Genomic DNA, 20,319 nt, shown 5'->3' with positions numbered 1-20,319 from the left:
AAGAAACTTATATAAATTTGTAGTGTTTGGAAATTGATAATCACGTTGAAAAATAACGACACTGTTGACTACTCAAGGCAATTTGTTCAAATCGAGTAATGATATGTGTGGTTACCGTATCTACCCAGGAAGTGGTTTCATTTAAGAGTTTGTATGCTCACCCCCCACCCCCCCTTTTTTTTTTTTTTTGGCCAGTACTGAAATTAAGCAGCATCCAACCTAGGCCACTCTTACGACATGTGACTTTAGTGTTTTCCGTTTTTGTTGAAAGAGTCATTAACAGTCAGAAGTTGATGGCAGTTTCAATAACGAGACATAGCTGAGAAAAGGTAAGCAGGCCTTAACGTATATTGTACGTAAAATTTAAACTTGAAGATGCTTGGCAGATTATCCTTCATTTTGGTATGAACATGTAAACATTGCCACAAAAGGTGACGCTTTAGCCTGTGATGGAAACATCAGCTTCTTTCCTTTGGTGGAGTTAAGAATAGTCTTTTCATGTACACAGCTGTCAAATTCTAAAATCCTTTATTGAGGCATTATACTAGAATCATATGCTAAGATCCTATACTAAAATTTTAAGTGTAGTTTTAGTTTTAAAGTGCTTTTTAAAATAACTACTAGGGAAAATGTGGGACTTTGCATCTTTAACTGGTTGCTTTATAAAAATATGCTGTATTCAAGATCCAGGTAATGACAGTTTAAAAGGCATTTTGTAGCAAAAAGAAATAACATGAATTGCTTGGTGAAAAATACTCACTGTAAAGCACTGTATTAGAGTTAGCATCAGAAACCCTGAAAAAGACTTTCAAATATGTAGCTTATTAAACAGCAATTAAAAAGCTGGAAAGTTTTAAAATGTAGAGGAATGCTACCTTGACATTTGAATGATTTTTTCCTAATTCTTATTTAGCATGCAGGGTGAAATGGGCACAGGTTTCTAGTTTGGAAACAAAACTGTTTAGAAGAAAAGTCTCAGCAGCTTAACTGAAGGTTATTTCTGGGATAAGAGATATACTTTTGTTATTTATGTAATTAAATAATTTGACTTAAAGATTTTTCCAAAATCAAAAATCTCAGATACAAAAGGGAATTTCTTAAACATAAACTGACAAGATCTTTTCTTTAATATTTTTTTGCTTTTGCACAATGTCTTTGTGTGGGAAACATAAAAATATCACTAATCTCAGAGATAATTTCATAAAATACATCTCACTGTAGATTTTCAAAGGAATGTTAATAAAATTCAAAGATATGCTATCCCCCTTCTTCCCTAATATTATTTTTATTGTGCTGTTTGATGGAAGAAGTGATGGCCCCCGCAGCACCTAATTTTTGTTATTAAAAAAATGGTCACATGGTTGATAAGTAGCAACAATACTCTTTTCCTTTATTGTCCTCTATTGAGAGATACCACATAAATGCTGTTTTTTTTAACATGATCAATTTAGTAGGAAATTATTAGGCATAACAGCACACTCCGTTTCAGGACCTCTTCAATTGTGAATACTGAAGCTAGCTACTTGTTGACTATTAAAATGATCACAAAAAACAGAGAAAGGACCTGGTATTCAATACATTTTTTATTGTTAGAGTGCAATAAGACCCTGGTAATATGTATTTGCTTTGATATTCTGATTAGCTTTTCAATTTGTTACATTTCCTCACAATGGAAAACATTATTTAAATCTGTCTTCAATATTGTGGTTCTGAACCTCTGTATCTATAGAAACTGTATAATTAAGATAATTTCAGTTGATATGTTACTACTTTATTTCATTTTATTATAAAAAAGCATTATATGAATAAGCATATGTAGTACTTACACATTAGCAAGAATGAATATCCAGATAAGCATCTGGCATTGAAGAAAAATCCATTAGTTTTTTAAGAGGTCAATATTTTAGAAAGCCTTTTTTTTTTTTTTTTGTAAAAGGGAATGTTTTCTGCAGAAACTATTGATTATTATTGCATAAATATTTTGTGAAATAAGTTAAATGTTAAGAATTACTTAAACATAACAGTATGAATTTAGAGCAACAAGTAGAGAGGATAAACATGTAAAATAAGCCAGTCAGAATTGTTTGTAAAAATCAGTAATGTATTATCTCTTGAATGTGCATATCAAATCTTAAGAGTGTCTGTTAGAAGTGAGTAAAATGTGATAGACTCTTAGATTACATACATTTAAAAATTTTTAAGTGAATAAATAAGAAACAAATTTTGGTGAAATAAAAACAATACAGAGAATCTTACTTGCAAAGTCATTTCAAAAATGACTTATTAAAAGAATATTATGCTTTTCCACTTGGGGTCAGAATTCAGTAAATTTCAGAAAAGAGGAAAATTTTCCCTGATATTCCTTTTCCTATTGGCTTTTTAAAAAATATTCCTTTTTTAAAAGATACATAAATCACACAAAATGTTACATTAAAAAATATAAGGCATTCCCATATACCCCACCCCCCACACTCCCCACTACTCCCACCTCAACAACTTCTTTCATTAGTATGGTACATTCATTGCATTTGATGAATACTTTCTGGAGCACTGTCGCACAGCATGGATTATAGTTTACATTGCAGTTTACAATGTCTCCCAGTTCATTCAGTGGGTTATGGCAGGATATTCCTATTCACTTTCAATGATCTGTTTTGGAGTGACCTACCATATCCCTAATTTAAGGTCCCACAGCCTTGGTACCTAGGAATAGATACCACCAAGCTCCTGTAATCTGCTTCCATTGACTTTAGAATTTATCCTGTTTCACAGCAGTTAGAAAATGTGACACATATATTCCTTACTCTCAGAGGAATTTTAATAGGGTCTTTCTGCAGACAGGATCTGAAGGTTACTTAATGTTGTGGACCTTAGACCGAGCCAAGAGGAGACTAGTGTTGTGGCATACGGTTGGGGAAATATTTTGGGGCAGAAAGAATGTTTTTTCCACCACTGGTGTTTGCCTATAGCCTTTATAAAATCGGTCCTACATGTAGTGTTTTAACACAGCGTTTCTGAGTGTCTGATATGAAGGGGCCATCACAGAGACATAGTCATTTCTCTAAGATTTTCCTGAGAAGAAATATGTACCTTTCTTTTAACATATGAAATTTAATTGTGCTACATTTTTTCGGACTACTTTCATATCTCCATATATTTAAGAGATACTTAAAATAATCAGTGGTTTTATATCTGCATTTTAAAATTCATTGAATATTGTGAATTTAACTCTTTGGATTCCTGGATTCCAGAAGCATATATTCTCTAAAATAAATGTTACGTAGCTAGACTTTAAAATGCAATTATAAGTATACTAAATTTCAGCTTATAGTAAACTAAACCCATTTGTTTGCAAATGGTACAAAGCAAGTTTAAATCAACCTGAGCGATAGAGATATTTGTTGATTTGTGTTATTGGAAAGATCAGGGACAGCAAAGTCAGGCATGGTGAATGAGTGGATGCAAGACCTCATGGAGATTTATCAGGATTAGGTATCATTTTCGCTGTTTCTAGAACTCCTCTTTTCACTGGACTGTGTGTAGTCTCTGGCAGAAGTTTCTTCTGAGTTGACAAGAAAATTTCAGATTTACATCTGATCCTCTCATCAAACTCTCTGGCAGTAGGATGTTTCTTCCCCAGTCTCCACAGCAAAGTGCTGGTTTAGATCTGATTGGACTGCACTGGGCCACATGACCACAGCTGAACCAATTACTGAGTCTGGAGCACAGATACCCCAAATGACCCAGCCCTGATCCCAGGCTTGACTGAGTGGTCATCGTCACCTGAACCAGATGGACTAGTAGTTGAAGGAGGGGGTCTCCTCAAGTAGAAAAAAAAAAGACTTCCTTAAAGAAAGCTATCTTGTATTTATTCTTTTTTAGGCACAAGTCACTGAAATCCACTACACATATTTAAAAACATGACTTACTCAATTTCTTTGAGCTCTACTCAGACATTAATAAATACAGTGTCAGTTTAAGACTGGGTCTGAATGAAATAAGGGTTTTTAATGAATGTGAATTTTTTAAAAAAATGTTTTTCAACAGCTACTCCAATTTGGGAGCAAGGTATACTAAAATGAAAAAAAGAAAACAAACAAACAAAATACTTGTCTTCAGAAAGTTTGCTACCTATTAGGACTAGTATAATACTAATTACAACATAAACAAAACTTGTCAAGTACTATGAGAATAATGTTCTACTAGTTTTCAGATATTCCTTGAAGTTTGAGTTTCTGTTATGTATCAGGCAATAAGGTAGAGATTTTTGAAGGAAGTGTATCATTTGATCATATACTGCTAGAGAAAGCAGGATAGCTTTGGGGGAAATGTTTCAGGTTGGTTTTCAGAGAAAGTTAACAATGGGGAGATGCAAAATATTCCAAGAAACAGGAAGGAAATATGTCAAGGCACAAAAACATGGAATGTCAGTATTTCCAACTAAGAGTACATTGTACAGATGTGTTAGCAGACATATAGTACTGGGAGGTTAGGCCCGAATAGTAGTTTGAGATTGTAAAATGGTGGACTTTAAATGATAACCTGCTGAACAGATATAACTGACTCAGGGTTATAAGTAACAATAGGGCTTTTAAGCATAGGGAATATATAATTGGATGTGCACACTTTAGCCTCTCAATGGATTACCCAGTGTCAGGATTTATTTACTTCGTCCATTTACCAAACCGTTAAGGTACATACTCTTTAGGAGACAATGGATGAATTAACTTTGATATTTGTTGCCAAATTCTCCTTTATATATCACTTTTTCACCTCCTCGAGCATTTGCCATTGTGTAGAAAACTGTATCTTAAAATGGTTTTGTTTTGTATTTCTGTTATTATGGGTTGTATTGCCCATGCTTTAAAAAATATTAAAGACTTATATGTTTTTCTCAAAAAAAGAATATATCCTTTCTCAACTGTGTAATTAAGGATCAAAATTTTTAGTGAAGTCCAAGCCTTGGCCTGAGATGTCAAAGGAAGTAAGGAATTAAGGATAACATACGTAGAATGCCCTATTTCCAAGACATGAAGTAGCAGTAGTTAAAAAGAGGATGGAATATGAATGTTCAAGTAAAGGAGAGGAAAAAAGGAATGAAAATATAGAAAACAAAGAAAACATATTTAGAAACCAAATGAAGAGACTGGAATAGATAGGTGAAATTACTAGCTCAAGTAGATAAGTTAATATTTAACAGAGGAAGAGCACTTTAATGCATAGATGTATATAAATAGGATGTAGATTAGAAGATATGGAGAGAAGTTGAAGGAATATGTGCTTTATATTTTCTTTCTCTCTGAAATAGTAGAAAAGCTCATGTGATAAGAATGAGCATTTCCTGGGTGCCAAAGATTAGGCAGAGTATCATATTTTAAAAATTGGTCCTGTCAGTAACCCACAAATATAATTGTCGATTTAAAAACTGATTTTTCCCTTTTTGCTGGATGTCAGCCAAATTCCATTTGATTCCGTAAATAATTTTGAGTCCCATTTAAGTAGTAGTTTTGGTAGGAACATGTGTAAAGTAATAGACATGGTCTCTAGTCTATCAAAAATTCTAGGTGGCTAAGCATTGCACAAATACAATAAGAATTAAATATAAAGCCAACATAAACTATAAATATAACATATAAATATATGTAATAAATAAAATATAAACTTTAAAATCATATAAAGCCCATATAAATATAAATCCAGTGCCTTAGAAACATTACAGATCATGCTATTATTAGAATCTCTCAAGTATTCATTTTGCCAATCCAATGGTCATTTACTTGTCTTCATGTTATCGATCGACTGAGCTACATTTGATGCAATTGAACACTCTCTCCTTGAAATTCTTTGTTCACTTGACTTCTGGGATGTTTCATTTTCCCAGTTTTCCTCCAAACTAACTTGATGCTCCTTCTCTACCTCGTTTGTTAACAATTTCTCATCATCCAGTCCTCAAAATGTTGGAGTGCTCTTGCCCCAGTCTTCAAATTTCTGCTTTGCTGGTCTCAGCCTTTGTTTTCTAAGTCTGTTCCTAGGTGATCTTATTTACTCTTATGCTGAGATTTTCTTCTCAACTCCTAAATCATAAATACAATTCCCTATTCATTAATCCCTTGAATGCCTCATAGAGAAAGCAAAATGAGTATGTTCAAAAAAATCTCATGATTATTCTCTACCTACCCACAGCCCAGCCTGAATTGTCCCTATTTTTGTCCTTCTCTCTTAATAGCACCACCATTCGTCTATCTGTTTAGGACGCTGACTTAAGAATTATAGTCGATTCCTTTCGTTGCATTACCTCCGCATCCCAAACCAAATCCAATTCATTAGCAATAAGTAGACCCCCCAAATATGCTTACCTTCCATTATTCTGCCCACTTAACTTTTCTCAATAAATTTTCATGAAATGTACCATTTTTTTTCAGATTAATAGCACTATTTTTTGCTAATTTTTTTAGTTTGTTGCTGTAATAACTTTTTACATAAAACATATCCTAATACAAGTTATATTTTGATTACATTTCCATTTTTGACAAACCATATTCAGCAATACACTTTCTAGTTTCTATTTAGAGAAAATCACGTGGAACAAGGTTGTTTGGCACATCGTTTGAATGAACTCAAGAGGATGAAAAGAGGCCAACCTCTACAACCTTCCAGTCAAGATTTTTTTTTTTGGTTCAAAAGCTGTTTTTATGGGTTGTAATTTATTATTAAGTATATTTTGAGAGCAAGAAAACCATAAGTTACCCCAAGGTTGAAAACATATTTTAAGAAAAAGATGCAGAAAAACAAACAACAAAAACTAAGAGAAAGCTTTTTTACTTTATATATTATGTACAAATTATTTTCTTTCAAATTATTGCTATTTTTTATATGAATTTTTTATATGTTCTATTGACATTTTTGATATTTGTAAATGTTGAGTGGGTATCTGGGGTTTGGATATAGAAAGCATCATAATTTTTCCATTAAAATTCAAATGGGAATATTTCATTTTTATTTTAATAGTTTTTCATTTATCGGGAACAAATTAGACATTAAGAAACGGGCATATGTATATCAATACATTCTGAATTTGATCACTTCTCACCACCTCCACTGCTATTACTGCAGAATTTTCCTGACTTGTCTCCCTACTCTACATTTCCTGATTGGTGTTCTCCATAGAGTAGTGAAAGTGATCTTCTAAAGATTTAATCCGTACTTCTTATCACACTTCAAATTAAATTTAAGCTGTCTTCATGATCGGCAAGACACTTTAATTCATTACTCTGCTTTTATTTTCCTTCTAGCATTTTTGACGTGGGTATTTTATTAGTTGTTAACTGGCTTAGTGACCATATGTAGCTTAGGATATATGGTCCGTGAAAGAATTGACCTTGTCTGTCTTTTTACTACCAAATACCCTGAACTTAGAACAATGATAGGCATTAATATGCAATGAATATTTGCTTAGTAAAAGAATAAATGCTGTAAAAGTATACTGAGAGCTGCAGGATCAGGGAAGGCTTTCTGGAGATTTATGACTTCTCATAGGTTGAAATAATAGGAAAAACTTAAGAGAAGATAAAATAGTAATTTATTCCAAACAGATGGTATGATATTGGTACACTTGCCAGGGAGTGGTAAGAGTTGATTTAAAATTCTCAATCCATTATATTCTTGTTATATATATATTTGAAACTCGGAACAAATAACCAACTGACTGAAAATATACTGGTAGAAAACACCAGCTATTACTGAGCAGTCAAATTTTAGATATTTTACTAGAACCATGGCATTAGAATTGAATAATTTTATGTTTGTGGTCGATTGATCTCCTAAAGACTTATCAAACTTTTCGTTCTAAGTGCTGCTGCTATAATGCCAAACTTATAGTCAAAATGAGAAAAGCCATGAAAGGTAGAATGCTCAGGAAACTGGGTGCTGAGGCAAGGGAAACTTGTTTTTCTGTTGGTTTGTTTTACTCTTTTACCTAATTTTATATTAAAATGTTAAGGTCTAGAATCAGAAACAGAGCACTGGAGCACATATTCATCTTTTTGTGAAATGCACTGGAGAAATCAAGTAATCTGAAGCTACCATATAATATTGTCAATTCATAACTTGATGGTTCTCCTAAAGGAAGTGAAATGGAGGAAGCAAAAAAAAAAAAAAAAAAAAGCTGAGTTCTATACTTAGCTTTTGACCAGTGGTGTCCCCAACTGAGGTGTGCAGTGTGGTGTTACCAAAAATAGACAATATGCCTTTATTCTCAAGATGCTTACAGTTGCATAGGACAAGCATCAACAAAAATTATTAGAGTGAGATTGTTAACAATTATCATGGATGTGGTGATTGCTTCAGTGTTTGTATTTTGCATGCCTAACAGCATTTCATATTCATGAAAATTCTTATTAAGGGAGTTGATATTCTCATTTTAAAGATAAAGAAGCAAAGGGCAAGAGGTTAAGTACCCCAATTCACAGAGCTGTTAGGTAGGCTGGGTCATGTTTGGTAGGCAGACCTGGATAATGGAAAATCCATGCCATGCTACATATTCTAAACCAGTTAAGTGTCAGCAGTTAAGCAAATCTAGACTTCATTCCTGAGACCCTACAATGAGGAAGGGCCCAAAAGAATACTGCTTTTTGTTTTTAATACCTTGCATTGGTGTGGTATATTTATTACAAATCAAGAAAGCATATTATTATAATTTTACTATTAATTATAGTCCATGGTTTAAATTAGGGTTCACTGTTTATGTACTGTAGTTCCATGGATTTTTTCTTTTACTGTATTTGCAATCTAATAGTTCCCCTTTTAATAATACTCAGATACATATTTCAGTTCTGTTGATTGTGTTCACTATGTTGTGTTACCATCACCATTCATTACCAAACCATTTCCTTCAGTCCGGGAATGCTGTACATTTTAAGCCTTAACTTCCCATTCCTTATCCCTACCCTATCCCCTGTTGTAGTGTAGATTCTAACTCTATGAGTCTGTTTATTCTAATTGTTTCAAATTAGTGACATCATCCAATATTTGTCCTTTTGTATCTGACTTATTTCACTCAACACATCTTCCAGGTTCATCCAAATTGTCAGGACTTCATTCCTTTTTCCAACTGAAAAATATTCCATTGAATGTATTTACCACATTTTATTTATCTATTCTTCAGTCGATAGACACTAGGGTTGCTTCCATCTTTTGGCAGCTGTGAATTATTTGTTATGAACATTGGTGTGCAAACATCTGTTCAAGTCCCTGCTTTCAATTCTTTTGGGTATAAATCTAGTAATGGGATTACTAGGTCACATTGCATTTGTATACTTAACTTCTTGAGGAACTGCCAAACTATCTTCCAAAGCCACTGTACCAATTTACACTGTCACCAGCAATGAATAAGTGTTCCTATTTTTTTCATCTTTTCCGACAGTTGTTGTTTACAGTTATTCTAATGGGTGTGAAACAGTATCTCATTGTGGTTTTGTTTTTCATTTCCGTCATGGCTAATAATGTTGAGCATCTTCTCATGTACTTTCTAGCCATTTGTGTATCTTCTTGGGAGAGATGTCTATTCAAGTCTTTTGCCCATTTTTTAAATTGGGTTTTTTTCTTTTTGTTGGTGAGTTGAAGGTTTCTGGATAATAAACCTTTATCAGTTGTGTGGTTTCCAAATATTTTCTCCTATTGTATAGGTTGTTATTTTACTTTCATGATAAAGTCCCTTAAGGCAAAAAATTATAAAATTTTTGATGAGATCTCATTTATCTATATTTCCTTTTGTTGCTTGTGCTTTGGGTGTAAAGTCCAAGAAAATATTGCCTAGCACAAGTGTTACCAGATTTTGTCTAGTACTCTGGTGATCATTGCTTCACTTGGTATGTTCTTCATACAGCCAGCATGCTGCAGGACCATTGACCCTAGAGAGAAGCTAGGAAGGTAGGTTCCAGTATTCCACCAGCCTGGTGCATAGCACCCTTCTGCACTATGAAAGAGTGCCAGTCTGCAGGCAATATCCATTGTACATTTGGCTATATTGAGCCATCATTGGCTGCTGCAGGAGTTTGAAACTGCAATGTAGTCTTTATCAACTTCAGGAGCATAACCAGAGATGTAATAAATACCTTTATTGTTTTAGAGGTCAGTGACCAACTTAGTCAGTAACTCATATGGAGAGGTTACCTGCAGTGTTTTGAAGGCCTGGTTTGAATGTGCAAGATGGTTTGACAATGCTGAAGTTTATCTCTTAAACAACTTTGTGAAGTTTCTCTGCTTTTCTAGCAGTTGAATTAATTCCACTTTTGATTTCTACATTAAATCCGCTAGCAAGACACTATTGACATTTAAAGATATTACCTATAGGTTACCTTTCACTGTTATTCAGTTTGTAACAGGTAAACCCCAAATCTGATTTCCTAGGCACAAGCAAACTGACAAAGTTAAACACAGATTTCAAAGTTGAACACAAAGTTAGGCACAGATTACAATGGAAGAATTTTATACATTTAGCATTTCTAGGAACTCTTTGATTTTAATTGATGGCACATGAGGTTTCTTATTTTCCAGGAGAGGTTTAGTAACTGGTTTTGATCTTGATCTCTATTTATACCTTTTATAGGCACAACCAAGTTTAAACTAATGGAAATTTGAGATGTGGTTCTTCATTCCTTTAAGAAGATATAATATGAGATTTCTGGGCCTCAGATCTATCTGTTCTCTTTTCTTACACTGGTTTAACTGAAATTCAGTGTTTCATACAGAGGGTTCTCTTGGCTATACTGTGGCCATGTAGACCAGCAGTGGGCAGAACTTCCTGATTATTGAGAAGACACTCCTATGGGGAGTTTACTGGTGGGCTAAAGACCATGCCCATTATTCTAGGAAGAATGAAGAAGAACATTGATTGATCTGGTGTCCCAGAGTCCTAGTCCCCTAAAATGTTCCCCACTCCACATAATTTAGAGCTGATGTTTTGTCCCAGTGTCCTGAGAATTTCAATTTTAAGAGCTTTCCTGGCCTACAGGTGTCCCTGTGGGCAACCTAGGTCTTGGGGGATATCTGATGTTTCCAGAGATCAAATCAATGTGCCCAAGCTGAGTTGGTGGGAGGTGTTCTGAGCAGTTACCCCAAATCAGAGCACCTGAGATAAGTCTCAGGGGATATTTGGCTGCCCTCTGAATGGAAGGGACCATTCAGAGTTTACTGCTCTGGTTCTCTGCACCCCTGACATTCCAGGGTCTGAGACTGACTGCACTGTTACCCAAAGAGAAGTTCCTGAGTTAAATCTCAGGAAATGTTTGACTGCTCTCTGAATCGAAGTGCCCAAGCCTTCAGGTCTTGGGGTACATTCAGAGTTACTTCTCTGATTCCTGCCACCCCAGGGATTAGAGACTCTGTCCCTGGGCATTTCTGGGGCCATCCTTGATTTGGAAGACAGATCAAATAGATCAGATGCCCTCCAAGCCGAATATTGCTCCTTCGTTGGAGAAGGGGCTGAAAGCTTTTTCCTCCTATGCTTCTGGAAGTCTTAGACACAGTCCTAGTTTTATGACTTTACTGTCTGATAGTTTCCCAGTTAGACCAGCTATCAAAAGGCCATTAAGTGATTAGAGATCAATTGTTCTAGCTCACAGGCCTCGGGGCCCTGAGGCAATAGTGTCCTTGCTAGGAACTGGCATTTTCCCAGTTTCACAGTTTTTAAGACATACCAAAGCATTCTAACACAAACCTGTAAAGAGAGATTCAGTAGCAAGAAGTAGGAAGGTAAAGCATGGGTAAAGGTTAATTATGCAAGGGTATCCTGGCTGGTGAACACCCTGGGGAAGGGAACGCCCATGGCATCCATTTTGGCTCTGCTTGCCGCCTTCCCACTTCACCCCCCACGTAGCTGGGTGTAGTCAGATAGGAAAACTGCTTGCAAAGGTGTGCGCCCACAGGGCAGGGCAAGCCCCCCACTCTCCGACTCTCCGCCATTACCATGCTGCCTCTGAGGGAGAGGATTAGAGAAGGCAATGGCAGCCAGGCCCAAAGACAAAGCCTTTGGCTGCTAAAAGGGCCTGAAAAAGAAGCTTTGCTGCACCCATTGTTCTCTCTGGGAATTCTATCTTGGCAGGGCCATGATTTGAGCTGTTTTCCTATGCCTTAGCCCTCCCCTCTGGGGTCAGATCTTATAAGCCTGAGCATGTGGCACAGATGCAGAGAGATCCAGTGTCCCTTCCCTCTGGGGATTATGTCCTGTGGGGGCTTGTAGGTGAACCTGTTTAAAACGGAGAACCAAAGGAAGGCATTAAACATGCGGTAGGCCATAGTTTCACTCACCAATAAGCTCCTGTCTGGCTTGCCAAATATGTTACTGGATTTTATCTAGGTTCTTGACTATTGCAGAAATGAATTTCAAGCGTACTTCGGGTGAGCTAAGCCAGTAATTTATTCAGGCAGGGAGGGCTGAGAAATGGGAGAAAATAACAGATCATGGGGCCCAGGTGAAGAGGAAGGGGCTGAAAAGTGATAAAGCGGGCTGATTTACAGGCTACAATTCCCCATTACAGATTGTAAATGCCCAGGTTTTACTTTTGTGGCCATCACGGCAGGAGAAAAACAGCGAGGGCAGGGTACAGAAGGCAGGAACATGGGTCCAAAGGTGAGAGAGGGAGAGCAGTTCATGCCTTGCTCTGCTTTTTGAACTATTATCCCACCCTTTTGCTAATGGCAGGGGAGGAGTTGCAGCTGTTTGCTGTTTTGATTGATTACCCACCATCAATCCCCCTTGAGGGCCCAATGATAAAGTCTTTGGGGAATATCTGGGGCTTCTCCTGGCTTCCAGAGGAAGTCTTTGTTCTGAATGGCAAATCTCGGGAAGGGTCTTCCAGCAGCCATCTTGGGGGTTATTGATGTCCACGTGGACTCTCTGCCAGGTTCCAGATCCATCTATTGATTCCCTATCTTAATAGCTGGTTTCACAAGGTCCTGAAGATGCTTCCCTATGTTTCCTTCTAGGAGTTTGATAGTTCTGGCTCTTATGTTTAGGTCTTTGATCCATTTTGACTTGATTTTTGTATAAGGTGTGAAGTAGAATTCCTCCTTTTTTTGTGCAAATGGAGATCTAGTTTTCTCTGAACCATTTGTTGAAGAGACTATTCTTTCCCCATTGAGTGGTCTTTATTTCCTTGTCAATATCAGTTGTAAAGGTTGATTTTGGGGCTCTCAACTGAATTCCAGTGGTCTAAATGTCTGTCCTTTTGCCAGTAACATGCTGGTTTGATTACTGTTGCTTTGTATTAAGTTTTAAGATCAGGAAGTTTGAATCTTCCAACTTCATTCTTCTTTTTCAAAATGGCTTGGTAATTTGGGGACCCATACCCTTGATACAATTTTTTTAATCCTTTATTTTTTATTTTTTAAATGCTTTAGATAATACAAATGTTACATAAAAAAGTACAGGGGATTCTCATATGTCTCACTCCCTATTCCTCCCATACTTTCCCACATTAACAATATCCTTCATTAGTGTGGTTCATTTGTTATAATTGATGAACACATATTGAAACATTGCCACTTAGTATGGATTATAGTTTACATTCTATCCTGCACAAATTTGTAAATTAAGACAGAATATATAATGGCTTGTATCCATCATTACAACGTCATTCAGGACAATTCCAAAGTCCTGATAATGCCCACATGTTACACCTGCTTTTCCCTCTCCCTCCCCTCACAACCTTCATTGGTCATCACCTCCACATCAGTGATAAAAGTTCTTCCATTGCTAGAATAACAGTAAGTCGATAGTAGAATAACAGTAAGTCTGCTCTAGTCCATCCTTCATTCCCCAGTCCTGAGGATTCTGGGGTAGTGATTCCCACACTGCCTCAAATTGAGAGGGGGCTTAGGTCCCATGGGGAAGATGGATGGGACTATCTTGCTTGCAGTTGCATACTCTGTTTGTTTCTTAAGATGGGTGTTGTTCATCATCATCTCCTTGTTAGTTGTGCTGGGCGAGTCTAATGAACTGGATTGTAGGTTATGCAACTCTGTTGAGATTCAGTGCCCAACTGGCACATGGATAGCCCAAAGACTTAAGTCTCTTGGACATACACCTATCAAATTTAGTACTAACTATAGGTTCAGATAGAAAGGGCAGAAGAGCCATGTGTAGGGTAATCACAAATGAGTCCAACTCTGTCACACTGGGGAGTGTAAATTCCAAAGTAGGGCCCCCTGGCAGGGCATCAAATTCCTGAGCTGTCTACCCTGCCTATAGAACCCTCAGGAATCCTGCTATTGAGGCAGTATTTACTGTGACAGTCAATGAGATCCTGTTCAGATGTGCATAAACATAACCAGAATGAGCTCCTGGCTCACTTTGAAATCTCTTAGCCATAAAAACTCATTTGTATTTACTCTTTCCCCCTTTTGGTCAAGGTCTTTTTTCAGGTACATTGCTAGTTGGCACTTGGTAATAATCCCTTGGTGCCAGGGAGTCATGTCCCACGCCAGGTGTAAGGTAATGTATTTATATGCTCAGTTTGGTTGAGAAAGAGACCACATTTATGCAACAAGGAGGCTCTCAAGAAGTAACTCTTAGGCAACTTATAATAGTAGGCTAGGTTTCAGTTTCAAAAGAAAAGGTTCATAAATACAGTCATCAATATCAAGGGCTTGTTGCAATGGTCCATCCTCCTTCACTAGACATTGCCCCTGTACTTAGAGATTCTTGCTGTCCCATTAGAGAATGTGGCAGAGCTCTCTAGGATGGGAATTTGATATTTTTCGATATTGTGTGGATCTCTGCCCACTGTGACAATACCCTATGGACACTTGAACACATTCTTATGTCTTAGTTGTATGCCCCAGGGAAAGCTCCTATACATCCCCCATCACTGACACTCTGTAATAATGATCCTCCCCTGCCAGTGATCCTTCTGTGATGCAAAACTTCTACAAAAATGAAACCAACAATACAACCAAATACATTTAATAAGAAAATAAAAGAATAATGATAGATTTAAAAATAACAAGTAAAATACAAAAAAAAAACCTGAAAAAATTGAAAAAACAGAGCAATATGTCAAGCTCTCAGTATTACTGCAAGTAACTATGAACCTTATTCTTCAAAAAGTGGATCTTAAAGTTTACCATAGGTCCTAAGGGGAAGGGGGGTGAAGAATAGAATATAGGGAACATAGGGCACTTTTACGGCATTTGAATTGTTCTGCATGATCTTGCAATTAAAATTGTTTGGCATGACCTTCCATGTAAATTTAATTATTGGTTTTTCCATTTCTACAAAGAAAGTTGTTGGAATTGGGATTGGATTGAATGTATAAATTGCAGTGGGTAGGATTGACATCTTAATGATATTTAGTCTTCCAATCCATGAATACAGAATTGTCTTCCCATTTATTTAGGCATTCTTTGATTTCTTTTAGTAATGTTTTGAAGTTTTCTGTGTACAAGTCCTTTATATTCTTGGTTGGATTTATTCGTAGATATTTGATTCTTTTAGCTGTTTGTGAATGGAATTTTTTTCTTGATTTCTTCTCCCAATGATTCATTGCTTGTATATATGAACAGTACTCATTTTTGGATTGTTGGTTTTCTATCCACCACTTTGCTGAAATCATTTATTGGTGCTAGGTGCATTGTTGTGGATTTTGCAGGATTTTCTATATAGAGGACCACATCATTTGCAAAGAGGGAAAGTTTTACTTCTTCCTTTCTTACTGGATGCCATTTGCTTCTTTTTCTTGCCCAATTGCTCTGGCAAGAACTTCCAGAACAATGTTGAATGACAGTCATGACAGTGGACATCCTTTTCTTGTTCCTGATATTAAAAGGAAAGCTTTCATTCTTTTACGTTATGTAGGGTGTTAAGTGCAGGCTTTTCATATATGCTCTTTATCATGTTGAGGAAGTTTCCTTCTATTCCGAGTGTCCTAAAAGTTTTTATCAGAAAGTGTGCTGGATTTTGTTAAATGCTTTTTCTGCATCAATTGAGATTATGATGTGTGTTTTTCCCTTCATTCTGTTAATGTGGCATATTACATTACTTCATTTTCTGATGTTGCACCAACCTCGCATACCAGGATAAATCCCAATTGATCATGGTTTATAATTCTTTTAATATGCTGTTGGTTTGCAAGTATTTTATTGAGAATTTTTGCATCTATAATCATAATAGATTTTGGTCTGTAGTTTTCTTTTTTTCTGTGATATCATTTTCTGGCTCTGGTATGAGGGTGATTTGACTTCTTAGAATGAATTAGGGAGTACTCTCTCCTAATTCATTATCTGGAAGAGTTTGAGCAGGTTTGGAATTAAGTTGTCTTGAAATGTTTGATAGAGCTTCCCCATAAAGCCATCTGGACCTCGGCTTATCTGTCTTGGGAGTTTTTTTAAAATTACTGATTCACAAAGAAGACCTAAATAAATGGAAGACTATTCCTTGTTCATGGATAGGAAGACTGAACATTATTAAGATGTCTATCCTACCAAAACTGATATACACATTCAATGCAATCCCAATAAAAATCAACGCAGCCTTCTTTAAGGAACTAGAAAAACTAACTATGAAATTTATTTGGAAAGGAAAGAGACCCCGAATAGCCAAAGACATACTGAAAAAGAAAAACGAAATTGGAGGAATCACACTACCTGACTTCAAAACATACTATAAAGCTACGGTGGTGAAAACAGCATGGTATTGGCATAAGGAGAGACACATAGACCAATGGAATCGAATTGAAAGCTCTGATATAGAACCTCACATATACAGCCACATAATATTCGATAAAGCCACCAAAACCTCTCAATTGGGAGAGAGTGGCCTATTCAACAAATGGTGTCTGGAGAACTGGATAGCCATATGTAGAAGAATGAAAGAGGATTACCATCTCACACCTTATACAAAGATCAACTCAAGATGGATCAAAGACCTAAATATAAGAGCCAAGACCATAAAAACCTTAGAAAGCAGTGTAGGGAAACATCTACAGGACCTTGTAATAGGAAATGGATTTATGAATATCTCACCAAAAGCACGAGCAGCAAAAGAACTAATAGATAAATGGGACTTCCTCAAAATTAAAGCCTTCTGCACCTCAAAGGAGTTTGTCAAGAAAGTAAAAAGGGAGCCCACACAGTGGGAGAAAATATTTGGCAATCATATATCTGATAAGAAACTTATAACTTGCATATATAAAGAACTCCTATATCTTGAAAATAAAAAGATAAACAACCCATTTAAAAAATGGGAAAAAGACTTAAACAGACACTTCTCCGAAGAAGAAATACAAATGGCAAGAAAGCACATGAAAAAATGTTCCAAATCTCTAGCTATCAGGGAAATGCAAATCAAAACTACAATGAGATACCATCTTACACCCATAAGATTGGCAGCTATGAAAAAAACAGAAGAATACAAGTGCTGGAGAGGATGTGAAGGAAGGGGAACACTCATCCACTGCTGGTGGGAATGCAGAAGGATCCAACCATTCTGGAGGACAGTTTGGAGGTTTCTCAAAAAACTAGCCATAGATTTGCCATATGACCCAGCAATACCACTGCTGGGTATATACCCAGCAGAACTGAAAACAAGGACACAAACTAATATATGTACACCAATGTTCATAGCAGCATTGTTCACTATTGCCAAAAGTTGGAATCAACCCAAATGCCCATCAACAGATGAGTGGATCAATAAAATGTGGTATATACACACAATGGAATACTACTCGGCTGTAAGAACAAACACACTACAAACACATGTGATAACATGGATGAATCTTGAGAACCTTATGTTGAGTGAAGCAACCCAGACATTGAAGGACAAATACTACATGACCTCAATGATATGAAATAAACAAGCTGCCCTAGATAGCAAGAGACTGAACGATAGGCTTACAGGAAATCGGACGGTGGAGGAAGGATATGAGCTGATGTCTGCAGGGGTGGAATTTAAGACGAGATGGTGGTAAGTATGAACACAAAGAAGAGATAAAAGGGGGGCAAGGGGTTGCCTTTGGTTGGGGCTTTACGGGTTTGAGGGTGGCTGGGGAGGGACGGATGGGTAACGTTGCCCAAAAGTGGGGGGAGGGAGGGGTAGCATACGAACACAGGAGAGGGTCAGGAGGTGGTGGAGAGTAAAATGCCGAGAAAATCATATCAAAATATAATAAAGAGGGTTACCTGTTTAGAATGCTCGGAGGGGAGGGTCTGATGCAGGACGGGCTCCTGGGGAATGTCTAAATGCTCATTCTGCCAGAGTGGGTGACACCATGGGGTGGAATCCCAAGTAGTGAGAGTGGGGATGGACCCACATCCTGGGGAGGACTAATGCCATCAAATAGAGGGAACTGTATCCCTCGAGAGAAAGGGTGGCTCCCAGGGCATTGGGGCAGTTGAGCAAGTTAGGCCCTGAACACTATTCCATCTATCTCTGGAAGTGGCTCCTCAGGAAACGGAGGTTGGCTGTCACTGTGGGCACCAAGGTGGAAGGGAAAATGGACGTTAAATGTGTGGAACCAAAGTAAATGGGGGGCAAGAGAGGAGTTTTCTTGAGAGTACACAAGGATGGATATAAAACATGTAATATTACACCATAACATAAAGGAGATGACAGACTGATAATGTAAACCATAATGTAAAACATAGGATAACTAAAAATGTAAAGAACTGTGTATCCTAAAGTATGCACCATAATGTAAGCACAGATGTTACCTTGTTAGAAAGCTAATATCTCAGACTCTGTACATCACCTTAAGTAAATATGATATGAATAGGGCGTAAGAGTATCACTGTGGAAGGGAAAAGGTTTTCTGGTGGATGTGTGGGAGTGCTGAATATTATATATATGCATTGCTGTGGTCTAGGACTCCTGTGAAAAAATGCTGAATAATTAGGGGGGGAAAAAAAAAAAAATAAAAGGATAGGATGTGGAATTTTTTCAAATCAACATTCTTTATCTAAGTTCTTTATCTAACTTTATCCAAGTTCTTTATCTATCCTTTAAACCCATTGCTATATGCCTTTCCCTAGTAAGGGACCATGACATTATATTGGGCTTCAAATTTCGGGGAGTTCTGGATCACAGAGTGTTTCAACAATGGCAATGGAGGGATACTGGTATGGGATACCAATGACAGGTGATATATGGCTGACAGGGAGCTGTACAGAACATATGTCCAGGGTGCATGGTAATGATTGGATATACTCATAGTGGCAACAATTAAAAACCACAGCAGGGGGGGTACTGGGTTCCTGGCCAGTGGTGCTCTGTCGTGGTCCCTAGGGGAGCAGCGACAGTCTCCCAGGTACAGCGGCGGGGACCGGGAGGGAGTGAGGGTTCAACAGTGAGCCCCTGATGCTAATGACTATGCTTGTGAGCTGATAAACCTAAAATAAGAACAAGGCCTAGAGCAACATTGTGCCTGGGAATTTCCTCCTGTCAGCCTTCATGTTACTCAAATGTGGCCAGTCTCGAAGCCAAACTCAGCATGTAAATGCAATGCCTTCCCTCCAGCGTAGGACATGACACCCGGGGATGAGCCTCCCTGGCAACGAGGGACCACTATCAACTACCAACTGATGATGCAACTGGAAAAGGTCCTTATACGGAAGGTTCAATGCGGATCAGCAGAATATCCATGTCTACATAAAATAACATGACTTTAAAATGCTGTTTGACCTAAAGTAAGGGGGAAATGGAAAGGAGAAATGAGTTTATATGGCTACGAGTTTCTAAAAGAGTCTGGAGGCTGGAAGAAGGATTGCCCTCATGCACAACTGAGCAGAGTCAGAGAGACAGATAAAGCAGATACAACCCCCAGATATTGGTTCCTTTGAAGGCTAAAGAGACCCATGAGAGTTATGGTCATGGCCGATGGGGTTAACTACCAGGGCAGATGGCCCCTCTTTGGAAATGGTGTTTATGTGTGATGAATCTGGACTCAGATGGGATCTCCCTTCATAAGACTTTCATGCTAATGTGCTGGAGGTGCAGTTAATGTTGGGGTTTAAGATATATTTAGGGGATTTGAATCTCTGGACTGACAATGTGATAGCCAGGTCCTGAGCCTCAACAGACTCCAGCACCTACAATCTGATTTATTGGACTTACCACACTCAGCTAAGATGGAGTTGAAGAAGGACAATCACCACACCATGGAGCCTAGAGTGATTACAACTGAAAATGGGAGGATTGCATCCAGCATCCATGTGGAATCTGAGCCTCCTCTTGACATAGAGGTGCAATGGACACAACCAATCCAATGTCCACATAGAAGAGGTGGCATTGGATTGGGAAAAGTGGACATGGTGGACGATGGGTATGGG

The 20,319-nt window shown here is 37.4% G+C and overlaps 1 protein-coding gene across 2 annotated transcripts in view; it reads left to right on the top strand.

Moving 5' to 3' along the window:
• Positions 1-238: 238 nt before the first annotated feature.
• ARHGAP15 (Rho GTPase activating protein 15) overlaps positions 239-20,319 on the top strand; it is a 653,844-nt gene continuing 633,763 nt past the window's right edge. Inside the window, exon 1 of one of the 2 annotated variants that reach the window (XM_004480409.4) lies at positions 239-329. The gene's annotated coding sequence lies outside the window, so the exon portion shown is untranslated. The remainder of the gene's footprint in view (positions 330-20,319) is intronic. The other variant, XM_004480410.5, reaches the window with a different exon arrangement.

Source organism: Dasypus novemcinctus, chromosome 7 (genome assembly GCF_030445035.2).
Source record: "Dasypus novemcinctus isolate mDasNov1 chromosome 7, mDasNov1.1.hap2, whole genome shotgun sequence".
NCBI lineage: Eukaryota > Metazoa > Chordata > Mammalia > Cingulata > Dasypodidae > Dasypus > Dasypus novemcinctus.
The sequence above is the reverse complement of the archived record's forward strand: the minus strand, read 5'-3'. Positions and strand labels throughout refer to the sequence as shown.